Genomic DNA, 12,385 nt, shown 5'->3' on the forward strand with positions numbered 1-12,385 from the left:
TAATAACTTCCGGCGATCAACATTTCGATCTGAACGCGAACCTGAATTCCTCGAGCGCGAAATTTTAATTAATTAATTATTTAAACCAAATCTTTTATTGTAATTTATACAGTTCATACATAAATATAAAAAAATGAATCCTTTTATTAGTTTATTCTTTGTTTTATTAGAAAAAATTAATTCAAGCAATATAAATCGTCTTAAATTATAAAATAAATAATAAAATTAATGACTCATCATGTTTTTATGCAATGTTTAACACCAGAGACAGGGTAAATATACGTGAATTGTTATGAAACGTTTGATCAGTTAATCGATTAAAAGATGTTTATCATTTTTTTTTAACTAAGCAGTTTTTTTGAAGAAGTTTTAATATAAATTTTATAAAAAGTTTTTTCTATATTTTTCTGTACTTTAATACAGAATTTTTTAATGAAAAATAAATAAATAAATAAATTCTCTAAAAAATAAACTCCCTAAAATCGCCGAATTTTCTAAATATTAAAAAATGCAAATTCTCTAAAACGCAGAATTTTGCAAAAGCATGCAATTCTCTGGAAAAAACGCCGAACTGCTTTTCAATTTACTATTATTTGTTTTGTATTTTTTAGTGCAAATACCTAAATATGTAAATATTATTACTAGTTTACTATTCCCTCTTATCAGTAACAAACATAATAATGTTTATTTTACGTGTCCATGTCCCGTTAGAGATTGATTCGATCATTATCAATATTTTTTACATTTTTATATATGATGATATCAATGCGATTGCTTATAATGCTGTTTCGAAATCTTTATTAAATTATAACGCGCCGTCATTTTTTTAATAAATATAAAATCTTAAAATATAAATAAATAGATTTTATTCTCACGAAAGTATTTTTTTTTTTTTTAAGTGATTTTACGCAGCATTGTTGTAATTACTTCAATGTATTGCAAAGAAGTGTTGCTCGTTTGCAGTATATTTCAATACATAAATTATTAGTATTATTTAAAAAGTTTTATAAATTTGGTTAAAAGTACATTTTTATTCTTAAATTTCATAGACCTTCCGCTGTATAAGCTTATGACATTTTGTATTTTCGTTTTGTGATACTGAAATTCAGCACGTGATATTTGTACATCAGCAGATACGCATGTGATGTGACACTAAATGATAACATTTTGACTATTTGCTGATAGAAAATTCAAAGGAATTAAAAACAGGTTCACAATGTTCGAGTTCATAACTTTTACAAGATTACAAAATGTTTTATTGCATGCATTCTCTATAGATGCTTACAAATTATTTTTCCGGATTTTTTAATATTTAAATATCTAATTAATGTATAAATAAAGAAATTAAATTCTGAAGCATAACTTTGCATATCTGCACAAATTAAAGAACAATACATTTTTAACTGAAAATTTCATTTTTATAAACTGTAATAAACAATTAAAAAATTACTATTTTTATATTCATTTAGTTGCTCGTATCCATTACAGATGCATCCTTCCATACAAGTGCTATTTAATTTATCGATAAGGATGATGCAATGTAAAATATTTCTGCATGTAATTATGCAAAAAACAAATTAAATAATTATAAATTTATTTTTAATTTATACTTTCTTCTTAATAACAACGGTTTTCCCTAGTGTTTCGGGATGAAACTGTTTAGTCATTAAGTTCAAAGGTTACTCATCTATCATCGCCTTAACAGTTTATCATCATAAATGTTAAAAATTCTATCAGTCTTTTGAATATGATTCAATAAATTATAAATAAAATTTTTATCCGTAAGATATTTATAATAAAGTAAACGATATTTACTATTGTTTTATGGTATTTTATCAAAGTAGAATTCATCGTCAAGTGACAATATGATTCGCACATCAAACAATTCGTACCGAAAACATGACCAATATTATAATTTTTCAAGTGTTGTTTAACTTTAAATTATCAAAATCATATCTAAGTTTCTTTACGTCATTATATTTCTTAATCTTTAGCAACGTTTCACGTGCGATAGAACGTAAAATACGTTCCTCATTCCGTGGAGTTCGCGAACTCCCGGTTGAAAAGTAATACTGTGTAATGCCACTTATTTTACAGCTATTGCACAATTTTTTGTAAACATTATATCATATTTACTAACTTGAAACTAAAATTATTTTCGTTTCAACTACGTTTATTTTCCTTTTTGTATTAGTTACATCGCAATTTTTCTATGACAATTCAGTTATGCACCAACATCTATTTCACTTCTCAGTTGTAATTCTGCAGCATGTTTTCACTTTCAAATATTTATTTAATTATTTATGATTTTAATATTATTTATTAAAATGTTAAAACAAGAATTATTATGAAAACATTCTTTCAAAAAATACTGTAAATAAGTAAATAATAAAATTATTGACTCACACATTTTACACAATGTTTAGCACGTGTATAAAGATTGCGTATAAAGTGAGAAGATTTATAAACGCGTCAAGTATCGTGATAAATTGATAGAAATCATCAATTAGTACTTTTTAATCGTGTTTAATGTATAAATAATGCGTAAATGAGTTGCTAGTGCTGTCTTCTGATGCATCAGTTATGCTTGAGAATAGTTTTTATGCAACAAAAAATTCATCATAAAAGAATTAATATTCTTAAGCATTTTTCCATTATCAACGATATTTATTTTCATAACGTTTAATGCATAAATGAAACGGATGTCCTACATTTTAACCTTGTATTTGGAAGGAATTTCCAAATTATAGCAAATACTAAACATTTTAAGAATTTCCTTTTTAGAGTTCGGCATGTAAGTTTAAAATAAATGTGTTAATTGACTGTAAATTACTCCAATAATTTTCAATAGTTTAATGTTATTTACTGAGAAAACCGTATTCTACGTTATCTTCTATTGTCCTATATTTTTCAGTAAAGTGTCCTCTTTTTTATTCGTGGCATCTTGTCCTGCTAGACATGAATATGCCATTTGTAAAGGAAAAATTTGTGTCAAAGTATTGTTTTCTGATACATTAATTATGCTTAAAAATAACTGAAACATCGATAACTTAACAGTGAAAGAATACTTGACATTCTTAACCATTCTTTCATTATCAATTTTATTTATTTTAATAATTTTAACTCGTGTTTGATGCATGAATAATTCCATAGGTGATTGTTAAGATAGGCTGATACATCATGTATGCTTAAGCTGATGCGAAAAATTATATTTTTAAGCATTTTTTCCGTGTTAATTATATATATTTTAATCCTAAATAATATAATAAATTATAATAATAACTTACAATTTACTATTTTACAATGCTTGACTATAGTAATATATAATAATTATGCAAATGATTGCATGATATTGAATTCTTATTAAAATAAATTACAAAAAAAAATAAAATGTAGCGAAATCTTGACTAAAAATTTTAATATTAGCTCAAATATTTTGAAATATAAGCACAAATATAAGTTGAATAGTATCAGATTCAATCTGTAAACACTCATCTCAAGTCGTTTTGTAAGCATATTAAATTAATGTAAACATACCTCACTTATAGTCAATTAAATTTGCTTATTGGTTTATTAATATTTTGAATTTATTTTTATTAAATTCATTTATCTATTTACCTATTAAATTTAAAACATTAAAATCTAATTGAATACAAATTTATTTTATTAAATATCATTTTACCTTCTGTACATTTTTCTTTTAATTTTTAAAATTAAAATTAATCTAAATTTCATAAAAATGTGGCTTAAATCTTTGATAACTATTTATACAGTATATATTATGCAATAAGCATCAGAAAATATAAAAAATGCAATATACTATAACTGTGAAAATAAAATATAAAACATGTAGAAAATAAAGAAATAAAATATGTAAAGTTAATAAAAATAATAATAATATGAGAAAACAGAGAAATTAAAAACAAATATAAAATAAAATATTTTTAAAAAACACAGAAAAAATCTAAATATATATAAAATTAGAAAATAATAACAAAAATACAAAAATAAGGTATAAAAGAACAAAGGCAAAATAATATTTTAAAAATTATATAAATACAACACAAAAAATGCAAAAATTACAATGAAAAATAAAATAAAAATTCAACTTTTTTTTTGTTTGTGTAATAATAATTTAAGAAAAATTTTTCTTATTTTTCGTTGAATCCGAAGGCAAATTGACGTAATGTTTTATTGTCCTTGATTTTTCTGGTGTTTATCGAATGAGGTCGTAATCTTGTATAAAGGAACGTCTTAGAAACAAACTTAACACATCCGTCTCTTTACATGATTTATTCAGGATTGACGTCACATGTTTTGTCTCTAAGCCATAGATTTTCCTACAGATCGTTCGTTCGTCATCAACTTCTTCAGAAAGAATGTAAATATCCATTTTATCATCCCAGAAAATTTCAAACAAAAAAAAAAAACATCATTTATCAAAGAAATTATCATTTATTTTATAGGATCGTGAGAAATTTTATTGCAAATTCTTACTCTTTTTTAACTGCATAATTAATTACTTTAATTGATTCATTATTTTAATCAATTAATGTCTATGAATTATTTATTAAATAAAACAATGTAATTAATCTCGTGGAATAAATTTTTATGATTTTTAGGAAAATAAAATAGTTTTCATTTGATAAGATGTATTTTATTGTAGACAAATGCCTATAGGGCAGATATCTTGTCCAGAGTGATCCTGTAACTAGAGGACCCACAGACCATAATCATAATGCCCCGTACCAAAACAAAATGGAAGATTAATACGCCATAAAATTGCAAGATAAAGATGATTTTGATTTAAATACTGTATTGTAAAGTTCAATGTTTTATGTATATATTAATACATATATCCTTTTTTGTTCAAGTTCAGTTTTTTGTGCTTCATTTGTATTGTACAAGGGAGAGCATAAACTGCATAATCAGCATATTCAATCTCTCAAAAATCACAAATTGGCTTTAAAAATGAAAAGAAAATGTATTTATTACAATTATATGTTTATTTTCAAGAATTCATCTCTCTTCAAGGATTTTTCTTTTAAAAATCCTTGAAGATAAATAGATAAAATTATCAAATTCCTCATCTGAGTTGTAAAAAAAAAGTTTGTATGAATGAAAACAAGAAGTTTCATTCCAACATTTACATATAGTGTTATATAGAGTTACATACATACACACAACACTATTAAATTACATTTAACATTTAACACAATGACATTAGCAATCCTTGCAGCATCTGAAGCTATAAAACTATGAATAGATTAAGAGCGCAGTCAAACTTCTAGTCCCATTTCAGAAACGAAATATAACCAATTATGGCTTAGATCATCTTCTGTGCTAGTTAAGGCTCGCCTCAAGGCAAATAGTTGGCCATTGTTAGCTATAGCTAGCCATATCAAGAGCAATGGCCTAGATCTGGGCAGAGGCAAGTTTAAATTCATGGCTCAAGTCTGCAATCGTCTCTTTTAGTGTTTATAAAAGGAGGGACAGATTAAATACGTGATTTTTTTTATTTGTCCTCAAGAAAAATTGGCCTCAAATCTTAAAATCCTTTTTCATTAGAGTCATACTATAAATTGACATCACAATTCATAATCCTTTGCATTATAAAGAACGAAATAAATTGTAATTTAAATTTATAAAGAAAAATAATACAAAATGAAATTATTTGCACATCATTTATTTGTGAACTTTGATCGCCGTATGCTGCTATCTATCGTGAATAGGTTAAGTTTTATCTAAACATTCTCGTCCATCTAAAAATTGTTCTGATGCCAAAGCTATAGAATTACATCCATTGACAATTTGATGCAGACATTCAACCCTTAGTACATTTTGCAACAAACAAAATTAATTTATGATTGATTGAATTCTTAATTAAACGACATTGTATTAATTAAATTAACAAGTCAGCATAATGTTCTTTATATTTAATAATGTGAGTTCACTTATAAATGAGTTTGTGCTTGGTTTCTAATGAGAAATAGAAACTAGTATCAACTTTACAGTCAGTATCCTAAATATGCAAGATATTGCATTAGTAAAGAAGAAAAATATTGTTTATATCATTATTATTAATAAGTACCAGAAAGTTGCCATGAAGAGTTATTTGAGAGTAACAAAAAAGTAACAAAAACTAATCTGTTACGTTTTAAATTTTGATGAATTTGTTTCCAAAGAATAAATAAATAATGCATTATAAAATTTATCAAATATTTAAGTATCTAAATTAAATATTTGATAAGATATTTTTAAAAAGTATTCAGCAATCATTTATTGAGGAGGAAAATTTTTCTTTGTATCATCGATGCAATTACTACTAAAAAAAAAAGTATTTCTCAATAACAAAAGCCAAAAACAATTTGATTTTTAAATAAATATGTGACTTTTCTTTATGAATTCCGACTAAATTAGATTTGTTTCAATTTGCAAATACAGTAGCTTGATTTTTAATTATATTATAAGAATAAACAAAAGTTTATATGGATTCTGAAGGTTACACAAGAGTACCACAGATCAAAGATCGGATCAAGGTCATGTTTTGGATATATATTGTATGTTTATCAATAAAATATAAAGATTTTAGTATAAGAATAAATTTTTTAGTTTTTCCCCCCCCTTTTTAAGAGAATTGAAGGATATATTCAGCATTCAATTTTCCATAAATCAAATCTTAAGCCTGAATTTTAACAAATGAAGATACGAACCTTAGTTACAAGCTCTTATGTTAATCAACACTTACATGTTAGTCACTTTAACCTTTCTAATAAATTAACAGATAAACGGATAGTTTAACATAAAATATAATGTAGATCGTCTACATCTTTAACTTCTCTATAGTTGGGAATTAAAATGTTTATTATATTTATAAAAATTGCTATTACATAATTAATATTACATAATACCGAATTACAAGACCAAACTTCCATGAAAGTTTTTTTTTTATCAGAGATGCGTGATGATGTGATTATTGATTTCTTCTATTATTTATTGTATCGTTTGTATTTTTCATAATCTTTTCAGTATTTTCTGATAGCCCCTAGCTAAATCGAGAGATTTATGGATGATTCCTGTTTTTAAAACGCTTTTGTAATGGTGTTTCCTGAACGCCTTCCGAATGACCTATTGCTCTGTTCTTGTTTCGTTATCTTTCGAGTCTTTCAATATTTATTCTAATTAAGGATAATATTAATTTCCTGTTTGACTTGTGCTTCTATTCTCTAATTTTATATGAAGAAAAGTTAAACAAGTTTCAATTCAATTATGTTCAATTCAGTTCAATGTATTCTTGCAAATAATATCAGATTAAATGCATTCGCCAGTACATCCATGCTGTATTATTTGTCTATTTTATGTATCAAGTATTTTAATTTTTGACACGCAAATTACATGTTTTCACAGCAGAATTGCTATTCTGAGAAGCAAAACATGGGGTTTTCCTTGTGAAAATAGCACATTGCACGTTTCAACGCTACCACAATGATTAAACTATTCTCAATAATAAATTTACTAATGATCTTGCTACTTCCTTACCTTTGTTTCCAGTGATATGTCAAAAATAATTTTTCATGCTCCCATCTTTAGTACTATTCTGGTTAGACTGGTGGCGCCCTCAATGTAATACATACAGAACTAGATTGAGTTTCAGTATTGGCTAACACGCACTCTTACTTGACTTTATTCTCTTGTATAAATAAATTACAGAAACTCAAATAACACCTGGAAAATTATTTATAATAAATAGCTTCTATGTCGTCATATTTCTTCATATAAAATTTAATTTACATGGCATATTATTAATCATGTAGTAAGAGATACTAATTCATTTTGCAGTAAATGAACATTACACTGTATTTACTAAAATATAATCTATTTAATGCAATTACAAGTCTTCGAAAATATAAGGTACAAAGTGAGTGAGGATCATATTAAATCCTCAATAAATTTTATGTATAATGAAATTTTAATGTTTTGATTCCACTGCTGACCTGACTGAACACGTGATATGTTTGCTACAAAGGCAAAATTTTAAATTACGGTAATTATGTTAATTACCTGAAAACGATTTGGTATTTTTCAAAACCAAATTACTGTCCACATTTCATACCTGTTCATTATAATCCCTCAATATCTGTATATCGTGACATACGTCTAGCCGAAAGTCAATTTCTTCCTTGACTCACTGTACTAGCTTTTTCCTCAACTGAATCAAGACTCTGGTGACTACTACTTTCAGCAAGATGAGGACCGCCTCATTTTCATAGGGAGGTTCGCAAAGTTTTGAATCGTGTGCTTCCTCAACAATGGATCGGACGCCATGTGCAATCCATTGTCCACAGTCCATTGCTCTGCAGGCCATGCAAGTCCTCAGACCTGACTCTATGCAGTTACTTCTTCTGAAGCTATGTGAAAGACACTGTCTACGTGTGTTACAAAAATATTTGATATATATTCTATTTGTAAAGAGTTACAAGCTATTTTAATCTTATAAATTAGATAACATGATTAAATTCTTCGCACTACTACGAAATCCATGTATAGATACTTTAGAAACTTTGTCTAAATAACTCACTCGAAATCGGATTTAAAGAGTAGTTTATTTTACTTGAATTATAATTTAGAGTTTTTAAAAGAATTAAGAAATTTAACCGATCCCATTGCTTTTTTAATTTTTTTTTTGAATAGTTTCAGTTTTTTTACTTTAGAAACGTCTAATCAACACGTTTTACTAATAAAGTAATAGAAAATGTTTTCTGCTTCACTAAATAAAATTACCACAAAAGTTGTTTCATTTTCTTCTTCAGAATAGAAACCGAAATAACAAGGAATTTTTGGGATAATGAACTTAGTTATATCCGAATTTATAACAGAAATGCGCGTATAAAATGATATAATAAAGGCATTTTTATTTCACTTATAAAAATTAATTACATTGAGCATTACTTATATATTACATTTATTAAATGAGGAAATCAAAACTTAGAATATAATTTAAGGTTATTAATTTTGTGGGTAGAGAGAAGTTTTATAAAAAAAAAAAAAAAAAATTATAAATGCTAATATCCAATAAAATCACTAAGTACGTTCCCACTCCAGATATGACACACAGCCTCCATCTATCTCCCCACGCCATTGACCTTTAACCACTAAAATTTATAGCATCAATCCCTCTAATATCCAAACCTTCCTGCAAAATTACAGAAACGTTCGACGAAAAACTGTGGAAACTACTTGTAAATTATTTTTGAATTAGTTTTATGTGCGAAACAAGATTTATGAAATGAGTTCGCGTGATCGTGATGCCGGTAGAAAATTTGAGTCGGGTAGTTCAAAAAGGAAACGTGAAGAATATCTACATGGGGCTTTATATAAATATATAAAAAGTGATGGTCAAGAAACCTCTAAAAACCCGTCATTGAAAGTGACACATTATTGCACTGTAACCCTAACCCAACTGAAATTACTCCTTCAACATCGTCATGGGTGCCGCTGCCACCTAGTAACAATAGCGAGGATAATGAGTCATCATCATCATTGTCTGTTACACCGCCGCCGTCAACACTATCCAGCCAAGAATACGTATCTGAGTCTATGTCTACATCCACGACTGGCAGAATTGAAAATCTGAATTCTCAAAATGACCCAGGTTTGTGGTCATTAACAATTACTGATGTAGACTGAACTGAGATTGTATTAAAAGGTCCAATTCGGGTTAACGTTGAATTTTTTAACCCGTAAATGATAATGGACGGCGATTCAGCGAATATCATTACAGTAAAATAGCTAATGGTGAAAAACTTGATAGGCGCTGGATGATTTATTTACAAACAAAGGATGCCGTTTACTGCTTTGCGTGTCGAATGTTCAGACTAGAAAATACAAGAAATGGATCCAGTGAAGGAGTGTGTGATTAGAAACACTTGGGTGATTACCTAAAGTCTCATGAATCTAGCCGACTGCACAAAGATTGTATGTTGAAATGGTTAAATTTAGACAACGGGTTAAAAAGCTGTACCACTATTGACTCTAAGCCAGACTCAAATTGAACATGAAAGGCAGCATTGGAGAGATATTTTAGAAAAACTACTTGCAATTGTAAATTTTTTAGCATCTCACAATTTGGCCTTCAGAGGTCATAGAGAGAAATTAATATCTGACTCAGATTCAAGTGAGGCTAGCGGCAACTTTATAGATTTAGTAAAGTTAATAGCCCCATTTGATCCAATGTTACGACTTCACCTAAAACAAGTAACAGACAAGACGATTAATGACCACTATCTCGGAAAAAATATTCAAAATGAACTTATACAATTAACGGCAAGTCACGCGAAGACTCAAATTGTTGACAAAATAATAAAGAATAAATATTACTCGATTATTCTTGATTGCACTCGTGACGTTTCTCGTGTTGAACAACTGTCAATTATGATAAGATTTTTTAATACAAATACAGCTGACACTGAAGAACATTTTATTGGCTTCTTAGCTGTCGAAAAAACCACAGCTGAGAGTTTGACTAATTATATAATCACAGAGCTAGAACAGTTGGATATATCATTGCAAAACTGCAGAGGCCAAGGATATGATAATGGAGCAAATATGCGTGGAGAAAAAAGTGGTGTCCAGAAATGTATACTTGAAATTAATCCACTTGCTTATTTTTTACCTTGCGGGAATCTCATCCTAGGAGATGCCTCATCATCTTGTGTTCAAGCAAAATATTGTTTTGGTTTGCTACAAAGGCTTACACTGTTTTCCGGCTCGAGTCAGAAGTGGGCTATTTTAAAAGCACATGTAAAATCCTTATCGCTAAAACCACTTTCCGAAACTAGATGGGAATGAAGGGTAGAATCGGTGAAGGCCGTTAGATATCAACTAAGCGATACATGTGATGTTTTGAAGGATTTAGCAGAAAATACAACAGATTGTCAGTTGGTTGGTGAATGCCATTCTATAGAAAAGGAAATAACTACCTACGAATTTATAGTTGCACTCGTCGTATGGTATGACATTCTTACAAAGATAAACGTTACAAGTAAAATGTGGCAGAGTGAAAAAATGCACCTAGATGCGGCTATACAACACATTGGCTTGTTAATTATCGGGAAAATGGTTTCCGAACATCCTTGGCAACAGCGAGAGAAATAGCTGAGGAAAATGATATTGATAGAAAGTTCAAAGTCGTGAGGAGGAGACGTAAAAGAACGAATTTTGATTATGACGGGGGAAGATGAAGCTCTTGAATTGCCTGCGGAAGAGATTTTCAAAATAAACTATTTTTATGTCATTGTCGACAATGTGCGAGCAAGCTGCCAACCTAGATTTGAGGCACTTAAACATCATGAGAGCATATTTGGTTTCATGTATAACATAAAAAGATTAAAGGAAATTAGTGATTGTAAACTTTTGAAGCAATGCAGCGACTCGCATTGCTAACAGTAGGAGAAACATCTGATATTGATGGACATGAATTGTACGAAGAACTGAATATGTTTATCCGTGTATATGAAGGAAATGACGACATTATCTCGGTGCTGAAATATATAATAGAAAAAATTTAACTGAAGTTTACCCCGCTATCGAAGTAGTCCTGAGAATTATTGCCACCACACCTGTGACATTTGCATCTGCCAAAAGGAGTTTTTCCAGGTTAAAAATTATTAAAACATATTTGAGGAATTCGATGACACAAGACCGGCTTTCAGCCCTTGCTATTCTTTCAATTGAAAATGACGAAGCTCATTCGTTAGATTATTGCGCTTTAATTAAAGCCAGGGGTGGCCAACTTTTGTGCACATAAGATCTACTTTTTATCGTAAAAATGTGTCGCGATCGACTTGTTGTCATAGGCATAGTCTAAGTGGGGAGGGGGAAGTGTGAAATACATACTATGTTTATACACTGTTTCAGTAAGAAGTGCTTATGAGTTGAAAATATATCTCGACTCATAAGCACTCACTGCTTATGAGTCGAGTCATAACTGCGTGCATACAGTTGCGTTCGGTTACAAATATAATACATTAAGTCAAGACATCGCTAGCGATCGACCAAAATTGGCTTGGCGATCGATCGGTCGATCGCGATCGACTTGTTGGCCACCCCTGATTAAAGCGCAATAATCTAAGATTTTAGTCTTAGAAAATGCCGCAAATATCATTTTTAAATCCCCTGCGTATATCTTTTAAGGCATTTATGTACCTTAGTTTATCATCATTAATAATTTGTCGTCTTTATGTTTGTTAACTTTTATAAATCTTCTAATATATTTTAAAACTAAATTTATTTGTAACTTTTGCATTTCTCGTCAATCGTCAGAAATACCTACTTTCAATTCACATACTTTGCACAAAGGACAAGTCCTTGTCCTTTGTGCAAAGTA

The sequence above is a fragment of the Centruroides vittatus genome, unplaced genomic scaffold (assembly GCF_030686945.1).
Source record: "Centruroides vittatus isolate TY-2023 unplaced genomic scaffold, ASM3068694v2 contig_975, whole genome shotgun sequence".
Classification (NCBI taxonomy): Eukaryota; Metazoa; Arthropoda; class Arachnida; order Scorpiones; family Buthidae; genus Centruroides; species Centruroides vittatus.